Source organism: Podarcis cretensis (assembly GCF_951804945.1).
Source record: "Podarcis cretensis genome assembly, chromosome: 10".
NCBI classification, from domain to species: Eukaryota; Metazoa; Chordata; class Lepidosauria; order Squamata; family Lacertidae; genus Podarcis; species Podarcis cretensis.
This window is the reverse complement of record NC_137179.1, coordinates 17590088-17610769: the sequence shown is the minus strand read 5'-3', so window position 1 is coordinate 17610769 and position 20682 is coordinate 17590088. Positions and strand designations below refer to the sequence as shown.

Sequence of the window (20682 nt, the reverse complement as noted above, 5' to 3'; positions counted from 1 at the left end):
CACTTAGTCTGGACTAGTCAGACACCGTAAGCTAAGTGTTGAACTGAGCAATTAAAAACTATCCAATTCATTTCAATTAGGAATTAAAGTACAATTAAAAAGGCATCTGTATCTAAAATTATATTTAGAACAACTCAGCTTATTCTTTCTTGAAGACATGCTTTACAGATAAATGAAGATTATTTAAATGTTTAAAAGACCTATTTGGTGGAACTTGTTTTCCCTGCTTCCCTGCTTTTACTTCTGCTCCACGAATATCAGATTTAAAAAGCCACACAGGTTGTTGAACCTCATAATTCATATATTTGGGGGGGGGGGGAGTCCAAAGGATTACAGAAAGGTTCTGCTCAATGATCGGCAACGGGGGCAGGGGAGAGGGCAGAGGAATATGAATTATGCTTCTAATTGGTTTGTAAAACTGTCATTCTGCATACAGTTCCTGCCCTCACATAGCACCACCTTAAAAACTTCCAAACCCAAAGTTCCACCCCCTGTCACCTCAGTCCTCAACACCCCCTACAAATGCTAAATGCTGCCAAACCATAAATTTTGTATCCAGGATGAAGTATCTCAAATGTAAACACATCTACTTTATTCATACTACAGGTGTGGAGAACTTTTGAAGTACAGAAACTTTGGTCCTCCTATGCACAACAAAAATTAGCATTTGTGATTTAAAAGACTGGTATCCTTCAGCCATATCAAATGATACTCAAGGAAGCTTAGAATTAAAGATTAATAATAAAATGAATACTGTAAAATAAACCACCTCAAATGAAAATAAAAAACAAGGTGTTTCTATTGTGAAACTCCAATTAAACAAACCAGTAAAAGTTTTTCAATAACACACAACAAATTCCTGCACACACTAGTAAGGAGAATGTTTATCCAAATTGTGAAGGTCATTCACAAACCAGCTCAATTTCAACAACAAAAATCCCTGTCTCCCACCTTATTACTTTATTTCCTTCCCCTCCCTTCAATGGGCAGGTGGGTGAGTTGAATTGCACTTTTTCCCTTCCAGAGATTTAAAGGCAAAATAATCAGAACTGACCTTCTGGATGCTACTGGTTCCTTGTTTCTGTTCGGAAAGCCACAGCCTGCATTCCACTGCAACAACTTTTCTACTATATTGTTGAGTGACTTCACTATAAATATCTTTTAACACATTTAAAATGTGTGGGTGATGAAATTCAATAGCCAAAAAAATGAGTAACCAAGATTGTTACTGTAAGGAGAGAGCTATGTAGAGCTGAAGCAGCAAAAGTCAGGAAGAGAAGCTCTTTTGAGAAGGCTGTTCTATCTACACATAGGGCATCAAGAGAATAAAAAGGGGGGATCCAATTTCCTCACAATTCCCTACCTAACACAATCCAAAGTCATCCCCTTTGGGGCTGAACCATCTCCCACAAGATGACACATTTTGCCAGAATAACCCTCCCACACAGAACAAAGGCCTTGAATGACACTGTCCATGCAGATTACAGCTGAGAACAGCATTTCAAAGCAAACAGAACTAGTCTCCTGGTCATACAGTAAGTACAGCAGACTAGCTATTTTGGTTAATCCAGGTTAAACCCACTTCAGGAAATATACTAGTGAATTCAATTAGAATTCACTTCATGCCATTCACCTGGAAGGAAATGCACATTTATTCTAAGGCAGAGAGTGATCCTATTGCTCATTCACATGGAGTCTCTAATAAATCTGTATAGATTAGCCATTGTGCTAAGCAAAGTCATAGGAGCCTCTCCCAGACAGTGCTGGGAAAATATTTTGAATTCCTAGATACCAACCTGCTTTAGGGATTTCAATTAGAACTGCCCACATTCTGCCACTGAAATCATAAGCAAACTGCTTTCTTTTTAATATCTATATAGCCTCAGGATACCAAATTTTGTACTTTGTACCTGTGACCTGCAATACACACAGATTGCCTACTGGCTGTACTGGGATACTAAAAGGTTTTACATCATGGGGACTTTCTGTTCTTCTGATATTATACCCATGATGACCAGATCATTAAACACTGCATGAATGCTATCTAAACAAGTTAGCAGTCAGTTCCAGACATTCAATCACTCACAAAGATCAGAAACCCTTTCCCACACATTCAACCTAATCTTACGCATGCTTACAGTCAGAACCAAGTCCCACTGGTTTCAGAGGGATTATTTCCCAAGCAAGTGTGTGTAAGTTTGCAGCCACAGGCATGCACTGAAGGCACTGGAGAAAACCCACTCTTTTATAGTGACTTCAGCTGTGAGCTTAACACAAGTGATTAGAAGGTAATAACGCAGCCTTGCATTTAGCAACTAGGCTTGTTGTTGCTGGCATCCGTCTGTCTCAACAAACAATGGAGTGCGCCTCCGAAGGTGAAGTCAAAGCTGAGTTAGCAGCACCAAAGTGACCTCCCTGGGGTGCAAGCTTGGGCAGTGTGTATGGAGGTCCTGGGCTGTCCAGATGACAAGACCCCTCTCTCAGCTTCACTGACGTGGTCCCAAAGGAAAGCAGAGCAATATGTTTGGCACCAGTTTGGCTGCAGGAGTTGCCAGAAGGAGGCATATAAGGCACTATGGAGACTTAGGGACTCCAGATTTTTGTAAGCTTTACTCCTTAGCCTTCTCCTGAATATATCTCACAACCAGCCTAGAAGCCATGACAAATCTAGACAGCATCGTAAAAAGCAGAGACATCACCTTACCAACAAAGGTCCGTATAGTTAAAGCTATGGTTTTCCCAGTAGTGATGTATGGAAGTGAGAGCTGGACCATAAAGAAGGCTGATCGCCGAAGAATTGATGCTTCTGAATTATGGTGCTGGAGGAGACTCTTGAGAGTCCCATGGACTGCAAGAAGATCAAACCTATCCATTCTTAAGGAAATCAGCCCTGAGTGCTCACTAGAAGGACAGATCCTGAAGCTGAGGCTCCAATACTTTGGCCACCTTATGAGAAGAGAAGACTCCCTGGAAAAGACCCTGATGTTGGGAAAGATTGAGGGCACAAGGAGAAGGGGACAACAGAGGACGAGATGGTTGGACAGTGTTCTCGAAGCTACCAGCATGAGTTTGACCAAACTGCGGGAGGCAGTGAAAGACAGGAGTGCCTGGCGTGCTCTGGTCCATGGGGTCACGAAGAGTTGGACACGACGAAACAACGAAACAACAACCTCAGGCAGTTCTCCTAGTTTACATGCTGTCTTTGGAAAAACTATCATTCGGCTCTATTCCTTCTCTGTCATCCTGTTTGATAGAAGACAAAAGGGTTGTTCCCAATGAAGGTGTCTATTCGTACAAGTGCAAAAGAGCCTTTCCCTCCCTCCTGCACTCCCCAAATCTGCCTCAGAAGCTTGGGGATTGAAAGGAAGTTCCATTACACAAGCAAAGTCCTTGTGCAGACAAGATGGCTTCACAGGATACAACCCAGGGTTTTAACTAGCCTGCCAAGACTTCCCTTTCTCATGGCTAGCAAGAAATACAGGCTGCTAATCTCTTAGGCTAGTAAAAACATTTCATGTTAGTAACTTTTGTGGACTTAAAATATACAAGCGTACAGAAAAAGCTAGCTCATTTGTGTTACGTGCATTTGAATATAGTGCTAACTCATCCTGTGTGCTGCATGAAAGTCACCCTCAGGCAAATTCTGCCGTTTTTATTTTAAATCTTTGCAGCTCCAAACCTCCGTGTTCTTGGACAGTCACCTCCTCACCTCTCACTTTCCCATTAGTAAGCAGAACTCTGCGGTATAGGCTACCTGTCACGCACCACTCATTTCAAGTAGTATCCCCCCCCCCCATGGAGCTAATGAAGAAACTGAAGTGTTGCTGTCCTCTTCAGTCCCAAGATTTGGCACCGAGAGCCAGATGGGATCTCTTACTGGATGAGAGAAGACTGGTGCATTCTCAGAAATAAGCACACTCCCTGCTCTAAACCTGCAGTTCTAAACCTGCAGTTCTGAACTGCTTCAGTTAAACTCCATGCCTTTTTAATCACAGAACCATAGAATTGTAGAGTTGGAAGGGACCATGAGGGTCATCTGGTCCAACCCCCTGCAATGCATGAATCTTTTGCCCAATGTGTGGCTTGAACCCACAACCCTGAGGTTAAGAGTCTCATGCTCTACTGACTGAACTATCTCAATTCTGAACCCTATAGATCTGGAACTCAATGGATCCGTCTTCAGAAATAGAAACCAGAGCATTCATATTCAGCAGATAAACAGGGTGAATTTGCACTTAAAAAACAACAACCGAGGATTCTATTGTGAGAAAAAATCCACCACAAAACATTCTAATTAACCCTACCAATGTACTTTATGGGCAACTTGTCTCAGGTTGCAATCCTACACTTACACAGGAGTAAGTCCCACTGAATCAAAGAGGGGCCTTAGTTCACTGGTACAGCATCTGCTTTGCATGGAGAAAGTCCCAAATTTCAATCCCCAGCATCTTCATATAGGGCTGGAAGAGATCTCTGTTAGAAATCAATTCAGTTCATTGTCGATCACCTTAAATAAAATTGGTACACAGTTCCCCGTTGCCATTAATTTTCACACGCCCAGGTACACAAGAGCAGGTTTTTAAGAACAACGCAATCGTCACGCTGTTGAGTTGGTGACAGTTCATTTGGGTTCTACACAGAGATTTTGACTCTGGCTCAGCTTAGGTTCCACATTTCTCTTCCTCACCCCGAGCAGCTTCCTAGTTGAGCCCACTAACCACTGCTCCACACCAACCCCCTCTCCCCTGGAGTCCCATCAAAATCAAAGCCAGAGGGTCTTCCATAGGTGACATTTCCACCTGGAAAGGCAATTTGCTTACGTCAATGTGGTTATTTTAACAGACTTTTCAACATTAGATGTCTCTCTGAACTGGTTTGCTGTGGGAAGAACAAAACAGTTTTTAAAGGTGGAATGGCAGAAAAGAAAAAGGGAAAATATAAATCTGATCATTTTTGTATATAGAAGTCTATATTGTGTAAGCGGGGTGGGTCTAACACGTGCACTTACAGATTGTCCTCAGCAGCAACTGGAAGGGAAAGAGAAAATATTTTTCATGTAAATCCTAAACTCATTAGTGACACAGACCTTGCTGCAAGCAGAATCCCCAGAGTCCTTCCTCACGCTTTCATGTTCAGACACTTTTGCATAAACAATTGTAGAAAAAGAAAGAAGATAGCAGTGAAGCACCCACTGACATATACTCCATCACTTGTTTTTGCAGCTCTGAATCTTAATGAGTATCTTCATTGCTTATTTCTGCTGTACTTCTAGAAGATCTCCCAAATCAACATAAGCCTGTATTTTGATAGGCTCACTACTGCCCACAAGGCTAAGAAGAGCCAATGTTCAACATAATTGCAGGTTTTGTGCTTTTCTTCTTCTGAGCTTATCTCTATACAGAGCAGCAGTCAAGAAACACTCTCCTTTCGTAAAGGAAGCGTGAAATCTGTGCAGATGTTCAGGGTGTCTACCTGGCACACCTCTGGTCAACAATCAAATTTTCTTCTACAGTTCCAGTGTCCTATATTAGCCAAGAAAATTGTAGGCAGATGGTGTGGCAGATGAGTGTAAAAAATAATTTCAAAGTGCAGCCTAAAGAATACTCACATACTGTACTAAACATTAATGTTTTCCAGATTATGCATACAGTAGAATATTTGAAAGCCACATAAAGCAAGGATAAAAGTCCTGCTGAATTCACTGAGTTATGCCAAGATGCACATCACCTAAAATTATAGACCCATATTAAGAAGGAAGTGAAAAGCTGGTATTTACAAGTAAGCTTGAATGCAAACCCTAATTCAAAAATAAATTCTGTATAACCTTTTTCCTGACAATATTCCCTCTCCATAAACAAGTCCAAAGCATAAAGCATTTGTCAGAACTGTCTAACAAATGTGATTAATCCATACAATTTAGCTTCTTCTTTTTTTGCAGTGTTTACAAACAATCGCCAAAACCTATTAGAATGACACCACTATAGCCATAAATTCTCCAAAACAATGAGTCAAGTGTGTTATGACAAACAAATCTTACATAATACGGTGGATATTTCTGCTCCTACAGTTGCTTATTATGAGAAGAGTGTACGGACACAGGGACCTGATCAAGAAAAGGTTTTGTAAGCACTTCCTGACCTCATGCAGTCAACCAAACTTGGCCCAAAATATCCAAATAAGGTGATTCTATTGTACCTACTTACATTGGTTACTATCTTAAGAGAAAGTAAATATATTTCAATGTCTATGCACCTTCAAAACCAACACAGAAATATTAGCACAAGGATTGAATCTGCACTCCTGAAGCAGTGTAATTTTGCACAAACTTACTTTGAAGTATGAAGAACCTTTAGATCCATCACTGAACCCAGCTGATTTATATACTGTTTGAAGGGGACTCTGCCAACTCCTATTCTGTTCCACATTTAGCTTTTGAAAACAAGTGTCCTGGTTATGTAAGACCCCACAGTGCCTACTATTTTAACCTTACATTTTGAACCCTAAGGGAGAGATTTGTTACGAGTGTGTGTGTTGACATTTTGCAACTCTTAGCAGCTATGCAAAAGTAGGTGAAAAGGGAAAAGGAGCCAACAGCGAGTCAAAGCATTGATTTTCATGTTTAAGACTAACAAAGCCAGCTAATATAAAGCTAAGTCTCCAGATGTTCACCATTTTAGTGTCGAGATTAGCTTGGAAGCTGAAAAAATTCATAGAGATTCAACAACCTTCTTTTCTTAAGAACTTTGGTTGGCTGGTGATTAACCTTAAGTTTGTGTCAAATACCGTCTTCTCACTTGCTTTTCTAATTGAGTAACGATTCAGAAGTCTTAACATGTTCAGGACTTGTTCACAAATTTCATTCCAGACAGTGGTTACATCTGCCATGTTACCTAAACCATAATCAGCAGCATTCTTGTGTTAGTGAAGTCAGTGGCTTCTTTCCAACGCATAGTTCTGTAATCACTACCGCAGATAAACAACATTGACCATGTCTATGGCAAAAATCTATGTAGAAGCCTCAAAGTTTTTGACGGAGCTGCCCAACTGTCACAGAAGAAGGGGTGGGCAGCTAGAGGAGTCATTTTTTCTACAGTAGGGATGGAGAACATATGTTGCTGGACTACAACTCCCATCATCCCTGGCCATGATGGCTGGGGCTTCTGGGAGCTGGAGTCCAACAACATCAGCAGGGCCACAAGTTCTCCATCCCTGTTCTAGAGAGAGGCACAATAGACAGAAGTGTCTAGAAAAGGAGAGGGAAAGCAGCAGCATTAGCTAAGAAAATTGGAGGAATGGGGAGAAAAACTAGGAAAGAGAACAGTCTAAATAGACATTTGAACACAGGTAGAGGCAAAAGTGAGAAGCTGTGAGAAAAGGCCTCCTCTGTGGCCAGATTATAGAACATCTTATATTTATTTTATGGAACACCTGACCTCATGAAATCCATCTACCCCGTTTTCACTTTTTCTTGTAATCTGGTCAAAAATGTATTCCAATGGGCATTGCTTTATACCAGGCATAAGCAAACTCGGCCCTTCAGATGTTTTTTGGGACTACAACTCCCATCATCCCTGGCCATTGGTCCTGTTAGCAAGGGATGTTGGGAGATGTAGTCCCAAAACATCTGGAGGGCTGAGTTTGCCTATGCCTGCCTTGTACCATTGCTTGGTGTTACCGTTATAAGCCACCCTGAGCGATGCAAATACTTTAGAAGGGTGGGAGGGATATACATTTTCTTAATAAATATAATAGTAAACAGATTGCTTACCGACTAGCAATAACTTGTCAAATAACTAGCTACAGGTCTTTATATATTATCAATAAACCTCGGGAAATAGGAGGCAGATTTTATTATTCTTGGGTTAGATAAACTCATTTTATAGTCCCAAGGGGCAGGAAAACGGGAGAAAATTGTTCCATATTCATGGTAAAATGCCATCAATTAATCGTATGAGCTAAGAGTTGCAACCTTCATCAGAAGAGTAAGAGAACTGATACACTGGAGGTGCATAATGTTTAAAATTAAAGCTACATGCCCAGAAGCTATGCTCAGGTACCTGTGCACAAGTTCACACTAAACACTTTGTCTAAGACCTAGGAGCCAGGACCTACCTGATTAAAATCCTGAAGAACAGATTGAGAGGATTAACGTAATTAACACAAAACGCATATGTGTGCCTAGGTAAAAGTACCTATTTACTAATGACATCTTCACCCTCCAGCTATTCTATGCCCAGATTTTACAATGGAAAGTCTGAAATTACTTTTATGACATCCATATAACCAGACACTTGCCTGCTTGCTGCAGCTTGCAACCACAACAATTAAGTGTATCTGTAATGTAGGTTTTAAAGAAGAGGAGTGTGCCAGCAAGGGAAGCATGAGTTCCAATTCTATGTGCACTTACTTGGAAGCAAGCATAATTGAACATGGTGGGATTTCCTTCTGGAGAAAACATGCAAAGGGTTAGGCTGTAAGTAAACGAGACCCCTTCCACCTGCATGTTAAGAGGCGGGTTTAACCCTCCATTCTTCAAATGCCCTTTAAATGTGCTCCTGCCCAGGAAGACAGACTGCAGAATCAATGTCCCTACAGGTGTTGTGCAGCAGAACAACTCCCCCTGCAATCTATTAATAGCAACCTCCCAAGTTTCTTGCTAGGCATATCTCAAATGGAAAGGAAATCCAGTAGGCTGCAACCTGCTAGACCTAACAGCTGTTCTTTTACAAAGGAAACTGTTCTGGCTACCTCAAGCTGTCTCTTTGGGCCTAGTTCTTATGATCAGCAGGTGGTTAAACCTATTGCGTGTTCAGAACCAGAAACCTCCTCCCTAAATGAATTCACTCTTGACTCAAATTTTTGTTTTGGTTTTTGACAGAATTTAGGCCACAACTGTATTGATTACAGAAAGTGACTGGTTGCATAGGCTCTGTTCAGCTAGCTCCCTGCCATGCAAGGTAGCGCTGACTCAGGGTTCCAGCATAGGTCAGCCAAGGGTGAACACCTGGATAAGTGGAAAGCCGGGAATGGGCTAACTCCGCCACCCAAATGTCCCCCTCGACTCAGGCACAGGCACAATCTCCTCTCAGGGGTTGACCAAACCATCGAGTCCCTGGATTCCTTTAATGGAACACCCTTCAAACTGTTTGGACTGCGTCCCATTGGCCAGATTGCACCCAGCTTTGAGGGACCTACCAATCGGGTGTTGTGGCTGACCAATCGTACCCACCCACAACACAGGGTGTTGGTTTTTCCAGGTCTCACCGCAATACGTGCCCTCTTTAAGGGAGGACCCGATTTACTGGCTTTTATCACTTCACACCACAAGTGACTGACCATCCCCTGCATATAGACAAGTAGCATGTGAGGAAGAAGGTACCCCTCTTCCCAGCCTGCTACTTTTATGTACATACAGAATGTTTTCGTATAGAAAAGCATTTAACAGCGTGAGCCCACACTTGCAGGAGGAAACAAAAGCAGCCACAATATCACCATGTTTTACTGTAGGTAGGTGCTGACCTGGATATGAGAATCCTGGATTCAAATATCCCTGCTCAGATGTAAAAGGTACCATTGGATGAAAAAACTCTCTTCCTAACCTCACTTTCAGGGATGTCAGGAAGCTAAAATGCCACTGGAGAAAGAGCAGGAAACAAAAGTAATTAAAATAAATTACTGCTTCCTTTCCACCACCATCCCTGCTTCACAGCCTTCATCGCAGCTGGCAGCTACAAGTCCAGGAAGGAGGAATGATGTCTTCAACATTATTATTATCACCATTAATTTAATTTAATTTATTACGTGCCTTTCACCCTAAGGTGTCAGGACAGATTGCAACAATTTAAAATACAAACACAACTACAATAGATGGCAAATGTTACTGACAGAAATGAGAAAGCATTGAGCCTTCCCAGGGTTGGGATCCCTATGCAGAAAGGTGTTCTATTTAACAGTAAACATGCCCTCTATGAGATCTGGTAGTATGACTTCCAAAAGACCATGAAAGATAGTTATGCCCATAAAATCAGTTGCTTCTATTTGACAAATCCTAAACACTCAACCCTGTTTTATATTCAGTGCATAAGAGTTGGGCCCAATGTAAAATGGGGGGGGGGGCAGATCCACCCCAGATGAACGATAACTCCAATTCCCAACTTTTGTTTCTAGCATTTGTGAAACCTGAGATAAGTGACAACATGTATAGCAGACATTCTTCTTCTCATTTTTTTAAAAAGAAATCCACCTGCTCCCACATTTCAGTGGTTTACTCCTCCATGCTGGAAAAATTCCCATGGACCTCCATAGACGCAAGCAAAGGTGAAAGTCCTGACCCGTGTAAATTTTCTGCATGCACACACTTACTGTACACACTGGCCCATGGATGTGTTAATGTTAGAATGCCACCTATTAATAGCCCACCAGCATGGTAATATTACATGTGTGAATGGGCCCATATATATGTAACAGGTGCACTTAACTAAATTTTTCATCTTGCCCTCAACGAAGCATAAATGGTTTGGTCTTGCAGTCAACAAACACACAACAACCCTGTGAGGTAGTTTACACTGAGATAGTGACTGTCTCAAGGTCACTCAGAATGGAGAGCATTTTCAGATGTCTTCACTGAGTAAAGACTGTATGGTGAGGAAAGCACAGGGTACACAAAGAACAATGGTTGCTATTTCACCAAGTTTTGCTCAGTGTAGATGCACTGAAATTAATGAAGAAGCCTAAATTCAATTCAATAATTTCAAGGAGTCTACCCTGAGTAAAACTTAGTTGAATACCACCCAGTGCTTCTACCAGGCTTCCTGAATTCCCTCAGGTTGCTCCTTTTCATTCATAAGAGTGCAGCAGGGGCCTAAAGTCGTTTCTGAGATTACAGAGCACCTGGTAAATCTAGCTATACATTATGGGGTTAGGGATAGGCACCTTTGTAAAACTGCATTTTCCCATACATAACCGAATCACATCTAGAAACAGTCAATCCCAACTAGAACACACTGATTGACAACCCTCATAGTATGGAGATCTCAGAATCTCAAATTCCGCAGAGAGAGATAGACCTAGCCCTCCCAATTTGAATTTTAACCATAAAACCCCTAGATGTAGCAGTTCCGAAACAAGACAGTGCTTGAAAATTCGTCTGGCACACTCCAGGATTTAAGTAGGTATTTGGCATAATTCACTGCTTTCAGTACTAATATCTCTTTGTAGTTTCCCACACAATAGAATTGGCAAGGATCTGTCCCTTCTGTCTCTCCCATAGTTAATGGATAGCTATCACATTAGACTGTGTAAAAAGGCAATCAATCATAACTGGTTGCATTGTTCTCTGCCCAGAATGAAGGGCATCGTAAGATACCTCCTGTAAACATCTAGACAAGATATGCAAGGCAAATAAGATTATCTTCCAAATATTAACTGTTTGAAATATAGCACGTGGACACATGCATGCCTAGTCCCACAAATTTCTCAGGAAAAAAAGTGTTTCTGTGCAATATAAAACTGTCTGGAGTAAATAGTGGAACACAGTACACTCAACAATCAGGGAAGGGGAGCATACACCAGATAAGGGAAGTTTTATTGTATACAAATTCAACAAATGTCATTCCTTATAAATCCTTACTTCATTCGAAACAATACAACCCCATCAAGCAGCCATGCAAAAATAAATTCACCTACAAGAAAGAAGTTACAAAAAGCTTGCCTGCTACCTCTTTCCAGTTCTAAAAATCTGCTTCCCTTCTTCTCTGACTTGCTGTGCTTCCAAGTAAAAGGCACACATAGAACTTTTCCTGGGGGGGGGGGGGGGAGAGAGAGATTACCGTAATCTTCTCCAAACACATCTTCCACTATGCTGTGGCTGATATGTGGTCTACAAGTGATTATTTTCTCCCATTCAAATACTATACACCTTGGCATTATCCACACAAGTAACCAACAAGGGTTTTATGCAGCCTTTGGGCCTTTAGAAATGTTTGCACATTTTGCACAGATAAAATAACAAAGGGTCGCTCTTGCTGAATAACATCCCCCTTGGTACCAGACAAAGCTCTTCACCAATAACACAGGGCCCTGTTTCAAAACTCTGCACCTCTGTCAAATCTCTCAAACAAAGAGCTCGCTTGAACAGGATTTCTTCAAGACCACTCTGCCCTTGAGACCACTAAATGGCCTAATCCTGTCCCTCCAAGCCTGGACGGCCAAATATTAGGGTTCAGTTTCAAGAAGAGTTCATTGCCCAGGAAACTTCTGCTGCACCTGACCCCAAGGTTCATCCACAAAGAAGGTATAGTAAGTAACAGAGATTGAAACTGCCTTTGAAGACAGGCAGAGTATCCCATAGCCAGCCTTTGCAAAACCCAGATTTAGAGCTTTTGCAGAGAAGAAGTGCAACAATCTGGCAAGCTTAAAGCTGGCTCATTTTAGAAATCCAACACTCCTTACTAAGTACATCAGAGCCCTTCCCATGCTGGTGAATGCCAGTATATGGAAAGCAGTCAGGCACAAAAGGCTGAGAATTTCTGCATATGCATCTTATCCCACACAATCCTCAAACACAGGACACGCTTGGAGACGTGCCTAGATCAGGGCTTCGACTTTGCCGTTGCGCTTTAGGCAGGGCAATCAGACACATGTTTTGCCGCGGTGTTAATGCAGATCTGTTACTCTTTATCTGCCAGCTACCAGTGATACGCAATACTATCACGACGCTACGGAAAGGATTGGCTTGTCTCCGATACTCTGTGTGTGAAGCAGAGGTTTCCGGTCCACTTTTATTGATCGCATACGCAGGCAATCCCAAAAGACTGCGGGTGGGGGTTTTTTGCACTAATTAATGCAGAGAGCGGAGGAATGTTTTCATAATAGAGAGTGCACGAACGTCCTAAAAACCCACTCCCCCCCCTTACCCGCAGCAACACACATCACAGCAGGGAAGCTCTCTGCTCTGAGCAGAACCGAGGAGGGCGCTCCTTCTGCTATTATCTAAGGTTGTGGGGAGAAGAGGATTCCTGGCTCCCATTTCTTTCTTTTGTAAAAAAAAAGGAACCCCAATAAACCGCCTCCGCGGACCCTCCCTTAAAAAAAAAGAGCGGCAACCACGCTCTTCTGCAGCCCGTAGGACCAGAAACCTTCATGCAGAAAACACCCTTCCCAAAGGCATCACCTTCCCCAACAATGGAGGAACAGGCCACCTCACTAAAGCCCTCGATTCCTGGGACTTCGGTGCAGAAAAAGCGGCAGGCAGCCCGGCAGAGACCCCTCCCCACTATTCCGCCAGCCCCGATCCTCAACCCTGGAGCTGGAATCCAGCCGCGGGAAAACGATCTGCCCCCCCCCCCTTCCCTCCGGCCGGTGCATTGCAGCCTCCCGTACTTGCTCATGACCGGTGCCCGCTTGCTGGGGGAGGAAGAAGTTCGCGCAGCGCGCCTTAAGCCACAGGACGAGCCCGCTGCACCGTTGCCCGGTTCCCTGGGGCTTCTGGTCTCCGGCCGGCTGCGCTCCGCGTTGCACGCGCTCCAGGCTCTCTCCTCGCCGGGCAGGCGAGGGAAGGAACAGCGACAGGCTCGCACACACCTTGGCAGCCGTTGCCCGCTGCTGCTGCTGCTGCTGGGCACGAGGGACGCGGACGGGGCCAGCTCGTCCTCCCCGCTTCTTAAAGAAGCACGCGCGCCGCTCCGCTCCGAGGTTTATGGAGCGGGAATTAGCCAACGGCGGCCAATGGGGACAGGGAGCGGCGTCTCGGGGTTGGTCGCGTCCGCTCGCACACCCCTCCGCCGGGAGAAGCGGTGGTGCGGTCCGAATTGTGATACAAAAAGCAAAGGCGGCGGTTGGCCGCCGCGCAGAGACGCGAAGCAAAGCGGCCAATGGGAAGCCGCTCAAGGGACTGCAGCAGGGCCAAGGCGCAATGCATTTAAAGCGGCAGAGGCTAACGGCGGAGGGCGGTTCAGGTGTCTGGAGGAGTCCCAAGGAAAGGAGGAGAGGAAAGAAAAGGGGGAGAGGGAGAAAGAAAGAGAGAGAGAGAAAGCAGCACACGCCCTGTTCACGTCACAGCCTCTTACGTGGGAAGAGAGCAACCTTGACCTCCAGCTATCCAATAATTTGCAATGCCATTTCAATACAGTACAGCAACACCAGCCAAAAAAGCACAAGAGGGAGTAGGAGAGGCGGCGGCTGTAGGAAGCGGGCTCGGGATTATTGCGCCGGCAACGGCTCTGCTTGCGAGAGCCGTTGGGCGCTTTGTATCAGGAACGGCTAAAAGTTAAAGGAAGGATTTTCGAATATACGCAGTGCCCTTGAACCACTGCGCTTCGGGGGGGGGGCGTTAGAAATTAGGGTCAAAACATATATATACACACAGATAGAGAAAGAGAGAATGTTATAGCACTTCGAAAGCTAAATGTTTCCAGTGTGCAATGCTATACCGGTCTTTTCAGAAGCAAAGCCCTGAGTTCCCTGGGTTTGAGTTCCATCAAGTTTTAGTGTGAATGGGATTGCAGCTTTATTCTAATATAAGCTTGCGTGCACTAGAAGCCGCTTAATCAGATACTGTACATGAAGCGTTATTCGCAAAAGCCTAGGTTACAATAACTCTGAGAGTCTTTCATGTGCCGTAAGACTCCTGTTGACTGCTGCTACAGACTAACACGGCTTTGAAAGAGTTCTCAATACAGTATACAAAACAGCTGAAGAGTCTCGCTCTCGCTTACACCGCCCCCCCCCCCCCCGTTTACGCTGGTGCATTAGTTCCTCTTGCGGCCCGATCCTGTGCACACATTCAAAAGCAAATCCCAAAGAAGTTTACTCCTCAAGAAGCATAGGACTGCTGCCTTACTGTGGCAACTTGCAAGCAGCTCGTTTCCACGGAGGTGTTACAGGAAAAACAAACCTAGAAGTCAGCTTTCTTTCTCCAAGGGACTATGGGAAATGTAGTTTTGCAGGGGTTGATCGTTATGTGTTAGATGCCTTCCCTCTACCCCCCCCCCAAAAAAAAAATATATCTGAAGAGTTCCATGCGAAAAGCCCAGATATGGTACACTAGTTAACAGGGTTGGCAAACCCGTGAGGTGACAGTCTCAGGCAGCTGCCAATATGTGTGCTTGACACAGCTAAAGCATTAAAATAGTAGTGTTATAAGAGGAACTGAACTGATTAGGACTACTGTACTAGAGATTTTTCCCAAGTACAATAACGTGCCTTGATAGTTGGGAACTCCTCTACATCCTGTGGTATGCAATGCCACATTTGGAAGGTTGGTTGGTTAGTTAGTTAGTTATACTTCCTTCCAAAATACCCAGGGCAGCAAACAACAAGTGACAAAACAATTAAAGCATTCTTAGAAACAATTGCAATACAGTACAGATGTAGACCAGGAAAGATCTCAACTTAAAAGGCTTGTTCCAGAAACAGAGATGGCATCTTGTCTAACATTCAAGGTGAAGCAATTCTCAAGAGTAGGTGCCACAAGGCCCGATTCCTAGATTGTGTAGAATGGACCTCTTTTTAAGTTTCAGGCATCCTAGTATTACAGGCTATATAGGGCTTTATACACCAGAACTTAGCCTGGTACCTAACTGGCATGCTCTCTAGCTAGTCAGGGTAGACAGAGAAACAGAAGAGAAAGGGGGGCTGCAATTAGCTGAAGTGGAGGTACATCTTTCAGAGCTACAGATGTGACTCCTTTGGAATCCAATGCTGTTAATATTTGTAACAAAAAATAAACCTGTACCTTAAAGTTAATTTTTTAAAATGCACCACTTAATGTTTCTTAACCCTTCAGAAAACTGAAAGTCTGCTGGACTAAAGGAACAGTAAATTGAACATTTCGGGGGGGGGGGATAAAGAGGAAAATCTAGAACACAGCATTGGAGGGCTTTTAGTGCCAATTAAAACTTTATCTCTTTAGCCAGTTTTTTAATTGTGTGGATTCTTAGCATGCTAGGAAACGGACTTTTGAATTAAGCAAGAGGAGTACTTGTGTCCACTGCTTTTAATGTGTTTACTGGACTTGTTGTATTGTTAGTTTGATTTTGTATTTGATGCATCCTGTACTAGGATCACTTGCTTGATGAGGGGTGGTTTAAAAATGAAATCAAGAAATAAAATTTAAAATCTTGCTTTCCCAGAGTGGGAATTAAAACAGGTGTCTTATTTCTCTCTCACACCTTCTATGGCAAGTCTATATATTCTAGAACAGCCACATGGAAGCCATGGCCCTGCATGTGGTCATATCTCCCCGAGTTGTTTACATTGCATGGGCAATCTAATGACACCAACAGAAGTTCCTATTGGGCATAGGGGTACAGATATTTTCCACACAGTCATGGCAAGCTATTCTGCATATTACAGTCTTTACACAAAGCAATCACCCAGAGGATGCCACCAGCAGCCTTTAAGCACAATTGTGATTTCTAGACCAGTGCTTCAATTCTTTCTCAGAGTGGTACTAAATTAGCTTAACTCCTACTATACTCCAGTTTAAGTCGTTTGTGACTAGACTGCTGCATAATTGTGTAATTAATCCCAGGATTAAGGGGGTTAGCCTTCAAGTTCTTGACCCCCTGCTGTGAAATGCCAGATTGTTTAAAAGACTAGCGCTGGAGAAAAAAGATGGAAATCACATATGGGGGGCGGGGGGAGAACAAATAAAAAATTAATAATGCTTTCAAAAGCAGATGCTCGCATTACTGAATGAGAGATGCAAGCTTTGTACTGCCACAGCTATGGAAGCAGGGCTTTGTTCCAACATGCCCTCCTCCCCAGCCTATCAGCAATCATAATAAAGTGCTAATAATGGTCAAAGCAATTCCCACTAGAGGAATAAGAAACCACAGCAAATGTCAGCCTGAAGCTGACAATTAAAGTCTAGAGGAACCTTACACTTCAGTCAAGCTCTTTGAAGAGGACTTTATTCTCTGGTTTTAATCCTACAGCAGGATTATTCACATCAACATTTTGTTTGAATTTCCATAGATACTGTGACGTTGCATTGTAGTACAAGGGAGGCCCTGACCAAAACTACAATAAAATATAGTGCATATTTCCACCCTGCATTCCCTTCTCACAGAACAAAATCTAATATCTTTAACCCAATCTATCAGTGAAGCCCATAGAATGTTGCATCTCAGTAAGAATGGTCTAAGGCTGTTTCTCAAATAGTGAGACTTGTGCAGCTTTCAGATGGACATCAGTGCCACAGCCTGCCCAGGGCCTCCTCACTAGAGATGCGAAAGCCTGGAGGGAAATGTCCCACCCCCGTTTTTCGAGGGCTTCACATATACACCTCACTTGCCTGTCCCAAGCCCTGCCATAGCTTTTTGGTTGGACCAGTGCCCTTACCAGCAACTCCTTGGTTGCTGAACAAAAGTGGGCAGGGGTTTGGAAGAATGGAGGAAGGTCTCAGGGGAAAGTGCCAGAGAAAGTATTGAAGGAAATATAATTAATTAATAACAAAGGAAAAGTCAGCAACTCACTTTGTTTCTTTGGAGCTCTGCTCTTACCTGTCAACACCTGACATCATGTCTGACATCGGGGCGAGTGTGGCTTGCCCCAAACAGCTTTGCAAGCCAAGTGACAATGCCTAGTGGGCTAAGTCTGGCCTGTGAGTCAGCGGTTCCCCACCTTTCTCTACAATAAGTGCCTGTACTTAGCATGAGTCACAGAGCTTTGGAACTCTTTGTCACAAGGAAAACCCTACAGCAAAGAATTTTGTAACTTCCAAAGGAAGGCCAGTTAATCAGTAGACTATGATCTTAATTAACTGCCAGATGATTGTGAAAAACTGCCATTGTTTTGTGACTCGCTTTGGCACCATACCACTATCCCCAGTTCACATTGGTTTACCTTGGGCCCACCACTATCCCAGCCTAACCTAACTCACAGGGTTCATCTAGTCCAACCCCTGCCATGCAGGAATCTCAACACGCAGTCTCCCTTCCAATTTGCTGCACCACTGTATGTCAGGGACGGTGCTGAGGAGGACTACACTGAGGAAGAATGGTGAGAGCCATTCCCTCCTCCTGATCCTGATCCTAAATCTTCCCAGGAGCAGGAGGACAGTATAGATTTGGAGCAGTGGTTTGCAGAGGGGCATAGTTCAGAAGGCAGAAGCTGGGAAATACCGGATGGGGAACAGCTAGCAGAAGAAACACTAGAAGAGTGTGAGTTAACAGATTCACAGTCTCTGAGTAGTATCCACCACCACCCCTTCCCCAAAGTCTTGAAGAGCTCATAAAGTGTCAGAACAGAAAGTGCAGAGGGTACAAACTCAGATTACAAAACATAGGAGTGACATGAATTAAAAGGAATGGAGGGGGGTGACCTTAATTGGGAGCACCCCCATTCTGGTTAGATGCTTTCTTTTGTCCTTCGCTGTGTTTATTAAAGAAACTAACTGGTAAGAATTCCCTTTCGTTTGATCTGCTCATTTATGGCCACAGGGGAGGAAGCCAATTCCCTGAAGCCTGACACTGTATGCCCTTTGAGCACTTTGTGGGAAAGACAGGATAAAAAGTATCAAGAAAATAATATAAAAATTGTAGAGAGGTCATTTTGAGAATGTGACGGAGGACTAGGTTTCCCACCAGCACTATTCTTCAGAGTACACTGCAACCCAACCCATGTTGCCAAACAGCTACTAGACCCTTCCTGTATACTGGGCCCACTGATGTTCCTTAAGAGGTAAGTATTTGGCCCAGAGGTATCTAGTTGCTGAGCAGTAAGGGCACTAGAGGAGAGCATTTGTATATGTATGTTATAAATATACAACATAAAGACTGAGATGTGCTGCCATAGTTCTTAATGTTATAATCCCTACACAACTTATGATTTATTATGGCATGAGCTGCTATGTCCTAACTAGGCTGTTCTTCTGGAATTTGTAAGAACACAAGGAGTGATTAATATAATCCACTGCCTGCTTTTTGCCTTCAAGGTGAACTTGCAATTCCAATGAAGGACAGGACAGGACAGCAACCCACTGCCCTCATTGCTGGCTTCGTATTACTACCACCAAGAAATCTTTTACACAGACTATGTAATTAAAACCAAAGCTGTTAGCAGTTGCATCCACACAACCTATGCCAAGTTCAACAGGACTGGCAACATGGTGTCCTCATTCAGCTCCCTTGACTTGTCTCACTGCAGCAAACAACAACATACAGCAAGAGATACACAGAATTGGAAGAACAGTAGCCAAGTTCATCAGTGATGCAAACTTACTATGGGGGGGGGGTAGGGAGCACTGCTGTCAAATTCTAAACACCCAGCATAATGCATCATTGTGTTAGCAATAACAAGGGATCCTTTGATGGCAAACACTTACACAGTTATTTGGGAAAGCCCTCTCTTGTCATCTACTATCATAAACTTCCTTTTGAAGCTGGTCACATTTGACACGGCAGCTCTTCTTAATTCTGTAGCGCAAGTGTCAACATTTGTAAAAAAAAATAATTTAAAAATTAAATTAAAACCTGAGTTAGCAGCATCGTCAGCTTCTGAAGCCCAAGAAAATATTGACATTAATTACTATATGGTACTTTACTGGAATAACAGGAAGGTTAATCCGTAGCACCAAAGGAGAAAACCAAAAACTGAAGTTGCACCTTTGATGATGCAATATTGTATGCCACATTTCTGGAGGGAGTGTGGAATTTCAGCAAAACAATAAATCCCAGTTATTTCCAGGTATCAACTTGAATATTAAGAATTTCCATGTTTGTAATTAAAAGGAAGCAAGGACAAGTATAACATCCCTGGACCCAGAAATAAAGGCAAACAGGAATTAGGAAAAACACAGTTTTAAGATTCCACAGAACCTCCACATAGGAGTTTTAAACCACCGCCTCTAGCAGCCATATGTGATCTTGTTAAGGCATGTCTCTGTACACTATAGGTTGCTGACAACTGTCCAATATAAGGGAATATCTGTTAATTAAAAAACTCTATAAGGGCACCTTTATATTTTTAAAACAGTAACAGAAAGAAGCTATCACCAAGGCATTATAATTCTTTCTGAGGAACAACCAGCTGCAGCTGACTAACTGTAGGCCATGGGTAGGCAAACTAAGGCCTGGGGGCCAAATCCGGCCAAATCACCTTCTAAATCTGGCCCGCGGACGGTCCGGGAATCAGCATGTTTTTACATGAGTAGAATGTGTCCTTTTATTTAAAATGCATCTCTGGGTTATTTGTGGGGCATAGGAATTTGTTCATTTTTTTTCCTTCAAAATATTGTCCAGCCCCCCACAAGGTCTGAGGGACAGTAGACCAGCCCCCTGCTGAAAAAGTTTGCTGACCCCTGCTGCCACCAAATGAAGGAGGCCTATGAAGGTTGCCCTTGGTTACGGACAAGGAGAAGGTTGTAGAGGTGAATTATTGGGGCCTTGTACTTAACACCTATTGAAATATCTCTATAGACTGGACCACACCAAAGTAAACAGAAAAGAACATTAAGAATAAAACCTACATTCTAAGCTGTTTCCCCACTGCTCAGCCTTCTCACTGCTACTACACTTCAAAAGATGAATTTTTTAAAAGCCAGAAAAGTGAGAGAAATATACAGCACACTATACCAAAACACTAAATTCCTATTATAATTTAACGTTTTATTTTCTTGTTTTCTTGTGTTAATTGCCAGCATCAACCTTTCTGTTCCCTACCCACCCATTATCTCAAGCC

General features: G+C 43.2%; 1 protein-coding gene across 3 annotated transcripts in view; it reads right to left on the bottom strand.

Moving 5' to 3' along the window:
- Positions 1-20682, bottom strand: part of MICAL3 (microtubule associated monooxygenase, calponin and LIM domain containing 3) — a 225238-nt gene that overhangs the window by 168189 nt on the left and 36367 nt on the right. The window contains exon 1 of one of the 3 annotated variants that reach the window (XM_079992105.1): positions 13381-13732. The exons of 1 other annotated variant lie outside the window; for it this stretch is intronic. The gene's annotated coding sequence lies outside the window, so the exon portion shown is untranslated. Of the gene's footprint in view, positions 1-13380; positions 13733-20682 lie in introns of those variants that run through there. One more of the 3 variants, XM_079992106.1, reaches the window with a different exon arrangement.